General features: G+C 43.4%; 1 protein-coding gene across 1 annotated transcript in view; it reads right to left on the minus strand.

The window, feature by feature from the left end:
- Positions 1-14,983, minus strand: part of TMEM117 (transmembrane protein 117) — a 2,258,187-nt gene that overhangs the window by 1,088,082 nt on the left and 1,155,122 nt on the right. The window lies entirely within an intron of this gene.

Genomic DNA, 14,983 nt, shown 5'->3' on the forward strand with positions numbered 1-14,983 from the left:
TTAGTGGCATACTTACATACATTATTCAGATCAGCACTTGAAGGAGAATCAAATAAATGTTCAAGTTACCGTGCATTCAGTTTCACTTTCTGCTACCACTTCAGATTTTTGTTTGAAGTGATACAACTACTCCTATATTAACTGTTGTTTACCTCCATTTTATTCAGTAAAATCTGTATATGCAGAGTCCTGTGAACTCAGTGACTCACTCCCCATTCGAGCATTTTAGTTTTCTTGATTTATATATAATACAATCAATTAGTATGAGCTTAAAATCTTAGTTTTTACTACTCAAAGCTATGGATACCTTGCTTTACCACTGCTAATAACTCATTCTCCCATGACACAATCAAAAGGTGCTATTGTGTATAACCACCAAAGTGGGTTAAAGGTGTGTAAAGTAATTATATTAATTATAAAAAGAAATTAAAACGTTTTTCCTGTATTGACTACTTGTACATTCAAGTTGACTACAGACATCGTAAAATGCTATATGTTAGCGTGTAAGAGCCAAAGATCGTTAGACCTCGCAACAATATAATAAGAAGACTCCAAAAGTGAAAATAAAATAACATGCTCCAAAATATACCAGTAAAGTGACCATATTAAAACTAAGAAAGACGCTACCAAGAAGGCGTTGCAATAAATGATGTAGTGGTAAATTGAAAGTAAGTGATTCACTGCACACTGAGGACTGCACAATAATTCTGCAGAATGTACAAGCTGCCGCAGTAACTTGACTGACAGCCTTGTGGCACTTTAACAGATAGAAAGATATCAAACTCGATTCCACTTGAAGTGTTCCAAAGTGTCGAGTCTGTTCATGAACTCGAGTAAACCTGCATTCTCAAATGTTTTAGAGTGATAATTTAAGTACATGGGTTATATCACACTTTGTACTCTAAAACGAAGATGGGCTTATAAATGAGCTTGTCACGTCAACATTCAACCCTGTGTTTTTTTCCCGTAACCACTTAAAAAAAACACTATTTAGGCAACTGATCTGCAGCATCTCGTAGAGATTTGACGTATGCGGCTACAGGAATGATTTACCTACAAGACTCTTCTCAAAGCCAGAAAGATTTAGGACTTAGAGGAACCTAACGGCAAGATTGATCTGTAGAAGGGTTCGAAAATAGAATATCCACAAAAGCCTTAAAAACACTTCTGGATAAAGAACGATCTCAGTAAAAGCCAAACTAAAGATTCTTGAACTGCTTCATTGGCAATAAAGAAACGAACAAGCAATAGACCCAGCCAAGATGTACACAAAAGTTGAGATGTTTTTCAATAGGGGTTTCTGAGTGACATCAAACAGAAAGCAAGAGGGAAAAACAAGTTGTCTCTGGTGTCACTCAGAATCCAGAGGTGAGACTGTTGAAGTGATGCAGCAGGCCTGGAGTAGATTTTAAGTCTTTATTTCACCAACCTGCAGCACAGTCTCAACAATCTGACCCTCTCCTCTCTTCTCTCCATCCACCTACCCTTCTCTTCTAACTGTGGTATCATTCAGACAGTGGAACATGGAATGTATACGTAGACCCAATCAGAGTCCAAGTTACAACACATGTTCCTTCCTTAGCAAAATACGTACAACTTAGCTCTAATACTAAAGAGAAAGAGAAAAGAAAACAGATTTACAATGCCAAGTTGCACAAAATGTTAAGAATAATGAGAAGAAAAACAGGAACAAAATATAGGGGAATAAAACAGGGGAATAAATTATATTTTGTACTACGGTGGAAGAAAAGAATTAAGATATAATGCTGACACCACATGAAGCAAGAATCTGTATATTACAATCATCCAAAATACAGAAAAGAAGCACTTAAGAAAATTGTTATGGCAACATCCCGTTCATACAGTGCTCCCCCAGAACACAATATTTCACACTCAATGCACATCGTAATCTGCTGTTTCCTTTTCAGATGAAAGCTGCTGCGAACCCTGCTACTGGGAACTACCAGACTGGCCTTAGGCCCATCAACTGGGGCTACATTATTTTTGTCAGGGTTCTCCAAGGCCACAAAGGGAGACATATCAAAGGTGGTTGCTCTCTCCCACAGGGGACTGTGTTCACTACACGGTGCCAACCTGGACATATTCCACACCTCACCATTGTTTAGAACCACTACGTTTTTCTTCACCCAGATTATTTGTTTCGGGCCACAGAACTTGGATTTACCTTTTGACGCCCAAACCATTTTTTTTTGCGAAACCCAAGTCTCCTGCTTTCAACACATGCTCACTTGCTTGGTGTTTCTCATCAAACGGCCTTTTGTTCTTCTCCTGGTGTTCTCTCACCATGCTGAAATCCATCTCTTTCACCCCTTTCTTAGTCCCCAACCATGCTGGATTCTGTTTCAATCTAGCCAATCTGCCCCTTAAACATTGAAATGGTGTTATGCCAGACACGCCGTTGGGAGAATTTTTAAGTGGCCACAATTTCTCCCTTAAGACACTTCTGACGCATATACCGTTTAGTATTACAGTTTGGGCAGATGCATGCACTAATCAATTCATGCTTTCCACAAGGCCGCTTGCCCATGGTGAGTATAGTGCTGTGTGAAGATGAGTAATGATCAAGAAATACTTTCATCTCATTTGATGTGAACTGGACCCCATTGTACATTATAATAATCTCGGGCTCCCCTTCAGATGCAAAGACATTTTTGAAAACTTCCATCACATTCCTGGTAGGTATCGAATTTACACAACAGGCAGAACCCCAGTTAAACTACAACCAAGACAAACTTTCTACCCCAATAACAATTCCAAAGCTCCTACTATGTCCAAATCCAGCTTAACCCAGGGCTGTTCTGGAATCTCTACGGTGGAGAGTGCGGCAGTCCTGACAGACCTCATCATCTCATTGGCTGCTCACTGGATGCTCTTTTTCACCACACTTACTACTTGTCCATCCAACTGAGGCCACCAGTAACACTAACTCACTTTGGCCTTTGTTAGGCTCCTACCTACGTGTCCCTCATGTGTAAGATTGATAATCTTTTCCCAGAGGCTCACAGGAGGAACCAAACACTTGCACCAATACAGTTCTCCATTTGCAATGCTCAATTCATTCTTGACACCCCAGAAACTTCTGGCTCCCTCCCCCACTTCCTTGAGATCGGGCCATCACCACATAATTCTCCACTGGCTTCCTTACATTATCCTTGGCAACTTCAGCCTTCCATTCCATCTTGCCAACTATTGATTCCTTTACCAAAGAGACCAGAATGTTCGGTCAGACCATGCTGGTTTACCTACTGGTAACAGAGACAAGCAGTCACAGGAATATTCTTTGCTCTAGGGATATATTGCACTTGATAGTTAAATTCCATCAGACCTCTTGGTATATGGCGTAGTGCTCTCAATGCTCCTGAAACTCAGTAGCTGTATTAATGATCTATGGTATGTTCTGAGTGTGAATGGCAATCCCCATAGGAAAAGCCTAAAATTATGTATAGACCACATGCAAGCCAATGCCTCCTTTTCAAAAACAAAATATCTCTACTCAGTACCCTTCAGTGAACGTGAGGCAAAACCTACCACATTTTCTATTTCCGTCCACCACTTGGGCTAATTCTGCCCCTAGGCCCTTCAAACTAGCATCGGTGGTAACAATGCTTTTTTCTGTAACTTCAAAGTGGCCTAGAGTTGGCATCTTGGCAACCTCCTTTTTGATAAGCTCAAAGGCCTCCTCACACTCCTTGGACCAATCAAACTACTCCCCCTTCTTAAGCAAAAGTCTAATAAGATGTACTACACTCACACAATTCGGACCAAACTTCGAGTAGTACACTGCTGGGCCTAAAGATTATGTTATCTGATCTTTGTTGGATGAGAAAGGTACCTCTAGGATACAGTTGGCCAAGTCCAATTTGGGCCTAAAGCCTTCACCCAAAATTATGTGCCCCAGGTACGTAACAGAGCCCACCACAAACTTACACTTTTCCTTTTTGAGTCCGAGTATCTTGTCTCTCAGTCTCATTAACACCTGTTTCAAAGTTGCATCATGGTGCTGCATGTCTTTCCCATATACCAGAATCAAACAATCAATACCTCTCATCGCACTAAAAACAGAGGCACTCTTCAACCTGGGCAAGACTTAAAAAATATTCAGCAAGGGCTGGTGATCACATAGATGCACTGGCTGAAACCCCTAAGATCCACATACATTCTGATTTTGGTTCCACTATCATTAGAGGCCAGGACAACCATAGCCAACTATTCTGATGAGACTATTTTTTCAATGACCCCCACTCACACCAATTTATCCAACTCTTCCTGTAAAAGTTTCAACATAAGGTTTGGCACTCTTCTCACCTTGTGCACCACCGGTTTTACATATTTTCTTTTCAAACTGATTTAGCGCTTAAAGTGTCTTAGGGGACAAATCTCATCCCTGAACACCTCTTTAAATTCTTTGACTAAATGAGGGTCCTCCCCAATGGTGGATACTGACAGTATATGGTTTGGGGAATGGGGGTTATGGATGATTACTAATCTCACAGTAAGTTGTCCACTCATCTAGCAACATACACTTTCTCCACAGTTTCTCTCCCTTTGAAATTAATCCTCATCACTGTGTAAACCTGTACATCAAATTTCAACCCCCATAAACTTCAGGGTTTATGTCTGGAGAAAAGTAATGTGATGTTTTTGTTCTCGTGAGTCTTTTCCCAATTCTTGTCACCCACAAGTGTAAAATGGGAACCAGAATCAGCCAACACAGTCCGATTCTTCCCAACAATCTCTATCTCGCATTCCGGAATGTTCATGTGACCTGCATCAACAAGTCCGTCTACCTCTTTGACTCCCACAGCTGAGGGTACCACTTGTAAAATTGCTTTCTGGCTTGTTTTAGGCATTTCTAGTGCCTCATTTACCTTAATGCCCTTAGACATTTGAGCAAAATTTCTACATTTTCCACAATTGTGACATGTAGAGTTACGGGCATTACAGTTCAGGCTGTTGGGCAAATGAGAAGTACTCCCACACTTCAAACATCTGTATTTTGGGTCTCTTCCTGTGTTTGAATTCACCTCGAAAAGCTCCTCACACACACCTTTTTGTACTGGATTCTCACTTCTCGAATTTTCACTTCTTCCTCCATCTTCTGCAGGTGCCATTACTCTGTCAATGAAGTGCGACACCCCTCTCTTAATCTCCTTAACCCACTCAGAAGTGTGTTTGATGCTCTCAACTATAGCATAGCCATCAGGGTGGGATTCTTAGCCAAAAACTTTTCCTGCACCCCGGAGTCATTGGTGCAATGTAGCAATTGAGGGAGTCAGTTAGTTCTCCAAAGTCACAGGTTCGAGCTTGTGGAAAAACTGGGCTGATTGCAGAAGACCCCTCACTTTGTGCCCCCATTTTTGGCTGATACTGGTGTTTTCTCACTCTGACTGTGCCCTGGGTAATCAGTTCCAAGGCCAGTGCTCTGTGTAAAATGATATATGCAAATTAGGCATAATTATAATTGTCTCTGACAACCTACCTATAAGTCCCTAGTATATGGTAGGGCATTCAGGTTTCGGAACCGCAGGGTAGGTAGGGCACCCGCGGGTGCTCTGCTGTGGTTCTTAGTGTCCCTGTAAAAGCAGGTCTGCCTTGCTGGCTGCTTTAAAGTTAAAATTAACCCCAAATTCGACTTTGGAATTAAAAGTACTTCCAAAGTCTCAAACTACCTTAATTTTGCATGCACATTACCCCTAAGGTCTGCCATAGGTTCCCCAAGGGTGGAGTGCAGTGTAAATATAAGCAGGGACTCTATAAAAGTTGTTTTATAAGCCCTGGCGAGGGAAAAAACAACATAATGTGTTTTTCCCCATAGTAGTCAATAAAGTCTTATCATCATTAGAGATGCACTAAATATAGCAGGTTTTGTACCACATTAAATGTTATAATAAATTCATCAACTTTACAATGTAGAATTTAATATAACTAGCACAGGGAAAGAGTTTTAGAACTCTTTCTGAAAGTTACCAAATTCAGCCCTGTAGTACCTTTTTCTGATTGATCAGCATCTGGAAGCCTGAGCCAGGCTACCTTAATGAGGTGTGAAGTGGCTTGGGCTGACACAAAGGAAGCATCTGGTTGGCGGAGAACTGCTGAACCATATGGCACCAATTGTAAAGTTACGCCAGCATCTAGTAGACTATAAGCTGTCTAGTCCCAGAGACCTAGGCGAGGCAACTGATAAGTGGTTGAGAACCAGAGTAATTACCAAGTCTTGGGGGAGGAAGGGACTCTAAGAATGGGGGTTCAGGTCCACAAAAACCTAAAGAGGTAGGTGGTAAGCCCACCACAGAAACTCCCTCAGTACCTCAGAGCCCTAAAAAGGAGAGTAGATCCACTCCCACTCTGACAAGCGGCAAGGAGAGCCGGGGATAAAAAAGATCATGGATACCAGGACCTGCTTTGACTATCAGCAGACAGGTCACTTCAGAGGTGATTCAGCCTGCCCCAAGAAGATGGTTAGCACTGGGCTGTCCAGTGTAGCCATAGAGGAGGACCCCTCAGATGATGAGTTTGTCTTAGCACTGTGCTGGGAGAAATGTTCATATGGTAAGCTGGTGATCCCTGGGGTTGGAAGTAGGCAATTTCACTCGATTCAGGTGAATGGGATACCTACCACTGGCCTGAAGGATATGTGTGCCAGTCACACCATAGTGAGTGTTAGGCTAGTGACAGCAGGCATGTATGTGACAGGAGAAACCAGGAGGGTAAGAGTAATCCCAGATAATGTCACAACCAAACCTGTAGCCATAGTGCCCCTAGAGAGGGAAGAGGTACCCTTATAAAGTGGTGGTCAGCGTTTACCTCCCCTTAGATTGTATCCTGGGCAATGACCTCCCAAAGGTTGGTCTGATCCCAAATGGGGTGGTCGCCCAGGGTGCCCCCCCAACCAAAGTTCCTGGGGAGCCAGCTCCTACAGATAAGAGACAGGGTTCCCAAGAAAAGGGGAAAAGAAGAGGAAGGGTAGGCCACTCTTAAGAGAGGTCCAGTGGGCCAAGAGCCTTCTGGCACATTAAGGGGAAAACCCAGAGTTGGTCCTGGTACGGCTTCACCTGACCATAAGGTAGTCCTGAGTACTTAGGCAGCTGTTCAGCTGCAGGGTATCACCCCTGCACTGACAGAAGGTAGAGTGGAGGAATGATGTCTGCCACAGGAGTGGTAGCCCCCCACTCTGAACAGCAAGAGAGAAGTCAGGATCCCACAGTTGCCTCTAAAGCAGCTCACTCACATGTCAGTGGACAGCTAGGGTGTTGTCCTGGATTCTGACACTGTCAGTAGCCTTTGCTGGGTGCTGGCCTTCATGACAGCACTACACTTGGCATGGGAGGCAGACCGCATAGCCAAAAGCAAACTTGGCCCCATGACCCTGATGGCATTGGTGGGGTTACTCAAGTGCTGGGTAACCTCTGTGGGTAAGCTAGGTATTGCCCTAGCAAAGTTAGGGATAGAGGAGAAGGGCCCCTCCCTGCCCACACTCACAGAGGGGGAGGAGAAAGACAACCCTAGAGTGAGGTTTCAAGTTAAAATGGTTCAGTTACTGTGGGGATGGGTCAACTGCCCAGAGGAAGTGATTCTCATAGGAGGATGTAGGGCAGAGTAGGCCCTGCAACAATACAGATGGTTTTCCACACTGTCTTCCTCGCCTGACAAGCCAGAAAGACTCTCCCAGGGTTGGATTGAGTCTCCTGGGAGTGTTGGCTGGGGGGGGGGCATGTGGAAAAAACGGGCTTATTACAGAAGCCCCTTCACTTGTTGCTCTCATTTTTAGCTGATACTGGTGTTTTGTGACTCTGACTGTGCCCTGGCCACTGCTTACCAGTCCCAGGGCCAATGTTCTGTTTAAAATGGTATGTGCAAATTAGGCATAATTATAATAGACTGACAACCTACCTATAAGTCCCTAGTATATGGTAGGGCATGCAGGTTTAGGGACTCCAGTATATGTAGGGCACCCCTGGGTTCACTGCTGTGGTTCTTGGTGTCATTGTAAAGGCAGGCCTTCCTTCCTGGCTGCTTTAAAGTTAAAATTAACCCCAAATTTGACTTTGAAATTAAAAGTACTTCCAAAATCTCAAACAACCTTATTTTTGCATATACGTCACCCCTAAGGTCTGCCCTAGGTGCCCCAAGGGAGTGGTGCAGTGTAAATATAAGCAGGGACGTTATAAAATATGTTTTACATGCCCTGGTGCGGGAAAAAAGACAAATTATTTTTTATACATTGAAGTCAATGGGCTCCATAAGCTAACCCTGGGAAAGTTATTTAAAAATATTAAAGACTTATTTTCAATATAGATGAGCTAAATATGGTAGGTTAGGCAAAATTAAATGTTGTAATGAATCCAACAACCTGCCAAAGTTCAATTTAATATTAATAGCCCATGGAAAGAGTTTCAGAACTGTTTCTGAAACTTACCAAATTCAGCTTTGTAGTGCCCCTTCCTGATTAGTCAGCCTCTGGCAGCCCGAGCCAGGCTATCTTAATGAGGTGTGAAGTGGCCTGGGCTGACACAAAGCAAGCATCTGATGGGTGGAGAACTGCTGCAGCTGATGGCAAAGCAGGATGGGGGAAGAGTAGCCAAACTGGTCTTCAAAGGGGGGAAAGCCAATTGGGACAGAAACTGGACCACCCTCATTTCCTGCACCCCCAGACAGATGGGAGCCCCTCTTATTAGATTAGGAGAGGGGCTGTAAGGGGTGTTTTAAGAGAAACATAGCCACAACAGTGGGTGGACTCAGTCAGATCCAACCGCTAAGGATGAATTTTGGTGTTATAGAGAATGTTTTTCCCTGGGACTGATTTTTGCCGCACTTCAAAGTAAGTGGTCACCCCAGAGGGTTTTGGTCTGCACTCCATCAGACAGAAGCACCTCCCTGCTTCCCACCCCCAGGAGCAACAATAAATATGGCAGAGCTGCCACACAATTCAAATCCCTTCTGGAAGATGATACTGGAGAAGAAGGACTGCACTGTTGGACCCCTGGCCTGCACCTGAACAACTGCACTCACAAGGACTGCACCGGCTGCACATTTTGGGCCTCACCAAGAAAAGGACATTGCCTTGCTTCTGCAACTCCAGGAATGTACTCCCCGGAAGCTACAGGTGCAAAGCAACTGAAAAGAGTCCCCTGCATCAAGTCCTGCAAGAAGAGCCCAGATGACCAGCGTCCAGTGGCTATTTGAGGATTCTGACCACATGCATTCTGGGAACTGTAGTCCCAACTTCCCAGGAGCAAATCAGAGCTTCTGGAACATTGGATCAAGTTTGTGGACAATTCAAGAACCCAAAAGGACCTCTGGAAGAAGATCCAGATGTTTGGAGAAATTCGGGGCAATTTTTGTAAAAAGCGCCATACGTTGAAGAGGAGCATTGTGGGAGTTGTAGTGCCAGACCCCAAGAGGCAAACCAGGGTCTCTGGTCCATTGGCTGGTGCTGTGGACCACTTTCCTGAATCAAGAAACAGTTTTGAAAGTAAGTGTAACAGTGTTACATCGTGGGCAGCCTGAACTCTGGACTTTGTCCCTGTCCAGTGCAACCTTTTTGTAACCCTTTGAGTGCTATATGCTTCTAAGCTCTTGTTTTACTTTTAATCTTTAAAAATTCATATCTCTGGTTCTCTACAGTGGAATTGTGTTGTTTTGGTGTCATTTTAAAGATGCAAACATTTCCCAACTTTATAAATTGGTGTTGGAGTTTTATTGTGTATTGCGTTTTACTTATTTACTGTTTTGATGATATTAAATGCTTTACACACCTGTCTCCTAAGTTAAGCCTAAGTGCTCTTGGGCCAAGGTACCAAGGGTTGAGCAATGATTAAATTACTGAGACCTTGACTGGACCTAGTGGGAGTTTGCGGTCCAGTGTAGTTACCTATAAGCCGTTACCAATAATCCACTTTCCAACAGAGTTAGACTTTTCAAGGAAACTGCATAGTTCGCTACTCTGTCATCCTTGGCCTAAATTCTGGTGAAATGCTTCTTAAGCATCAGAATGGACATTTCATAAAGGTCCCTGGGCTTGCCTTCTCTATTGTCTATCACTAACTCATAATATTTTTTATGTAGATTGCGCCCCTCTATGTCCAAATTATGCAACAATACTCCTTGAAAATGGTGCTGGGGTCAAAGGATTCCTGAGGGGTCTTGGCGGAAGCCCCTGCCCCTCACAGGTCCTCATCGCCAATGTTGAAGTGACATAGCAGGCCTGGATGAGGATTTAGGTCATTTCCACCAATTTGCAGCACAGCCTCAAAGTCGTCTCCCTCTCCACTCTTCCCTTCAACCAACCCACCTTCTCTGGTAACCATAGCATCATCCAGATAGTGGAACATGGAATGTACATTAAGACTCAATCAGGGTCCAAGTTACACCAAAAACACATCCATGTTAATAATTTTTGGACCCATCTATAATTTTGGGTAATTCCCCTCATATCGTATGCCCCTGCTTTCAACATTTACAGAGGGGCACAGTAGTGATGGGGGAGACATACATAACTTGACTCTCAGTGCCAAAGATAAAAGGAACGTGTGGCCTGCTAGCAACCCTATCAGTTGCTGTGCCTTCCCTTGCCCCTCTCTCCACCTGAAGCTATACATCCTGCTCTCCAGCACTGCACTGACAGCCTCTCTGAGAGCCCTCTTAGAACATCCTGGAATTACTTTATGACATTGCAACAGTGAGAATCAACTTTTATTTTCCATGTTTGTGCCATAGCAGTGAATAGCAGGTTTAAAATCTGGTTATTCATGTTAACGGCTTCCAATGTAAGCCCTATTGAAAATCTGATTTCACAAAACTGATGAATTCCTACTAGAAACAGAAGATCCTTGAGAAAGTGATTAGAATCAAGACACTGAAGGCACAGAAGGATAATTCTGCTGGCATGTTTGAGGGAGTGCACCATCAGGAAAAAACACTCCTTTAACAGACTCCAAAACTTCAGATCCATTGGTAGACCTTGCATCCTTGGCGTGTTTTTCCCCTCACTTTTTGCCTTGAGATCTACTGTTTTGCTGACATTGTTTGTGCTGGCTTTAGGCCTCTGCCCACTTTATTACTGCTAACCAGTGCTAAAGTGGTTGTGCTCTCACCTTAAAACATAGTGGAATTGGCTTATAGCAAATTGGTATCTTTAATTTACTTGTAGGTCTTTAGTAAAGTGTCACTACCTGTGCCCATGGCCTGTATAAATTAAATGTTAGTAGTGGACCTGCAACACTGTTACCGACCTAAGTAGCTCTTTAAACATGTCTCGGGCCTGCCATTACAGCCTGTGTGTGCACCTTTTAACTACCATTCCGACCTGGCAAAATACACCTTTTGCCAGTCCCAAAACTTCCTTTTTAGTACATGTAAGTCACACTTAGTGTAGGCCCGGGATAGCCACAGGGCAGGGTGCAGTGTATTTAGAAAGTAGGACACATACTTTTAGGTTTTACATGTCCTAGTGTTGAAATTCATTTTTAATTACTGTAGCTCTCACAGGATAACATTGCAGTTACCTCATTACATTTACTAAGTGATAATCGTCATACAGGAGCAGGTCATCCATTCATGTTTGGTGTCCTCATTTTTGTTTTCTCATGGTGCAGAGGGATTTTAATTTACAACTTTGAAAATGCCACTTTTAGAACGTTGGCATTTGTCTGCCTTAGCCATTAGTGCCTGCAGCCTCTCTCCGGGTCACGTGACTGGGTGTAGCTGACGGTTTTACTTTGTGTATTCCTCTTAGACTGACACACAAAATAGAGAGCATAGGTGTGCCTTCACTGGCAGGATGGGAGGGTGGAGCTGGGCACAGCCCTACACTTGACTAGGTTGTGTCCTGCCTTCACACAAAAGACTGCATATCCCCTGTTGTTAGTCTGGAGCCAGGATGGGCAGCAAGGGTGCATGTGGACTTTAAAGAGAAACCTCTAGAAGCTTCTACCACTTTGAAGAAAGGCGTAGGTATAAATGTTGGACCCCAGATACCACCTCATCAGTACACATCTGGACCTGTGAATACTATGTCATGAAGAAAGACTGTTGTGCCGCTGAATGGAATCCCACTCTACTGGTTTGCTGCTCTGAAGGACAACTGCCCTGCTGTGCTGACCTGCTGTCTGCTGCCCCCTTGCCTGGGTGAGACCGACCGGACCTTCATCTGTTGAACCTAGGACCCAACAGTGACTCCACGGGCAAATTGGCTGGTCTCCTGACCAGTGCCTCAGGGAAAGAAGGCTCCAGCAACCTTGAACCCAAAACCTGGACTCTGCCATCTCTGCATCCTACTCTGCCAAGTGGTGCCAACCAAGTCTTGGATTCTTGGAAGTGGGACTGAAGGTGCTCTGCCAGCCCATCGGTAGATACAGCAGAACTGAAGCATCTCCTCTGCTGTGTGGCACAAACTCAAGCAAAACAGATGCATCACCTCTGCTGTGAGGATTCTGCGAGAACAAGGACTTCGCATTAACATTGCAGCTAGCATAGGATCTGTCACTGTGCGAAGTTTTATCTATGCCAGCCCTCGCATTGCAAATCTCTCATTAATTGCAGTGTCAACAGCAATGCAGGTTCTCAGATTGCAGCCTTGCAGCTCTTCAGAACTGGTGCATCACCTCGATTGCATAATACACCCCTGACACTGGACTTTGCAAGCCCTCATCAACGGGATTTATGATTCGCAGTAATGATTCAGGACCTTGCATCCCAGCTCCTCTGAACCAATGCATCCTCAGTGCAGGACCTTGGAATACTCTGCAAGGATTTAGGGTACTCTTGTTCAGTGGGCCTAACTGGGCCCCTGTAGCAGGCCCATGCTCCATTGCAGTTGGCCTGAACTTATGACTTTGTCTCAGTCCGGTGTGATCAGTTACCCATAGTTGTGTGCTTTTGTGCTTTTTGGCACTATTTCTCATTGAAAGCTTTAAAATTGCATATCTCTGGTTCTAATGACTGGATTTTTGGTCTTGTTTTATTTATTAAACAGGATTCTAGTGGTCCAAATTGGGGTGGGATTTTTCTTGTGTGATGTTTTCACTTTATTACTGTATGAAGTGCTGCAGAAATGCTTTACACAGTTCCTCTAAGTTAAGCCTGACTGCTTTGTGCCAAGTTCCCAGAGGGTTGAGCAGAGGTTAATTTGGGTTTTGGTTGAGCCTCACCCTGACAAGGATTGTCATTGCTGCTCGACTAGGGTTTCATCCCCTCAACCAGGAACCCAATTTTTCACACCTATCTAGAAATACATGGAATAAATATTAGCATTACATACACCACCAGAGGTCATGCTCCAGTTTCCCAAAAGTGTTTTCAGGGTAACCGGGATCATGCAGCTGCCAATAGTTTTCTATAGTGATTTGTAAATATGAAGCAGGTATTGTTTACATCCATCTAATTATAATACACTTCAGAATATTTATGATATTGTTTATTAAATATTTTACACCTGAAGAGCGGATTTGATTTTGTAGATTATCTTGAAATGACTTCTATATCCTGTTGCCATTGTAGGATGAACATCTAAAGGATATTGTTCATTACTGTAGCAAAGTAGAGGAACTGCTCCTTTTTGGAATGGTCATCCCTGATTTCTTGTCTTTTTATGGACCCTATTTTTGGCTGGTGTTAGGACTGTCTGGACTGAGACTAATATTCAGTTCCACAATGAGTGTACTCTGCCCATTATTGGTAAAATTAATTTCATCCAATTGGTCTATTTAATTTTGCTATAAGCCCACAGTAGTTGCAGTAGAAAGTGTACCAATGGGAAGGAAGATAAACGGCATATGTGACATCCACTGTGTATGTTCACCACTCACAAATATGACAAAGGGATATAGTTTTGCTGGTGCACCACTGTCCTCTGGCTGGGCTGTAGTTTAAAGGCACTGCAGTACCACGTGGCAAGGAAAAGTGTGTATATGTAACAAAGTAGAACACTATACATTTAAATTATTTGGCCTTCCACTGGATGAAGGCCTAGATGCTATTTTCATTCACTGTGGAGGTAAAGTCTGCATATCCCATAGGCAAGCTTATGTATGAATAAACTATTTGTTTCACCTCTCCACTTGAGAAAATGCTAGACAAAATAATTTGTAGTTATTTTACACTTCATCTTCACAATCAGATTTAAATGTGAAATCAGATTTGATAATTTTAGTGGAAAAGTAACTTTGTATAAATATACTTTATATTGCCTGAACAAAAACTGACTTGAAATCTGTTTGCCACTCATCTCATCTCCAGAGACTGAATGCACATTCCTGCATGGATTTTACTGTGTGCTCTACAGGACAGTGAATTGGCTATTGGATCCTCAAGGCTGGAATATTGCCAAACCTGGTCACTGAGCAAGGATAGGCCATCTGGAACAGAAACATTCAATTGACAGAACAAAGGGCAACCTTATCTTTACCTCTGTTGATTTACAGATGCCCAATCTATGTCAGCTCCTATTGATTGCCAGCACCATCCTAGATCTGTTAGCACCATCCCCAGGAGAAGAGAGAACTAATTCTGACCATGACAGAGGGGAGAAAAACTCATGTAAATGGGATTTTACTAGGGGCCTGTAAAGAAGGGTTTGGCTATCTTGAATATTGCAATTGTGGGTACTTTTACAGTAAAGTAAAGAGCATGTGCTGCAAAGGGAGGTGGGCATAGGGCAGAAAAATTGGTGTGGGGAAAATTCTGCAAACACTGACTAGTAAACAGCAAAAGACTGGTATCTCATTACCACCTACTCATAACATTCATGGACCCAGCAAGACTACATCTGAAGAAGGCAGCACTACTGGAAGAAAGAAGTTTATGGACTCCTGACTTCTGCCTGACACCCAGCAACAGTAAATGCTTTCCAAGGAACAGATGGCTGGCCTCCTGTTTGCCGGCTCCAAGGCCACTAAAAGGTAAAGGAATCCTGCCTCAAGCAAGGATTAGCTGCCCACTGAGCACTAAACTTGGCAGGAGGCCT

Source organism: Pleurodeles waltl, chromosome 4_1 (assembly GCF_031143425.1).
Source record: "Pleurodeles waltl isolate 20211129_DDA chromosome 4_1, aPleWal1.hap1.20221129, whole genome shotgun sequence".
Classification (NCBI taxonomy): Eukaryota; Metazoa; Chordata; class Amphibia; order Caudata; family Salamandridae; genus Pleurodeles; species Pleurodeles waltl.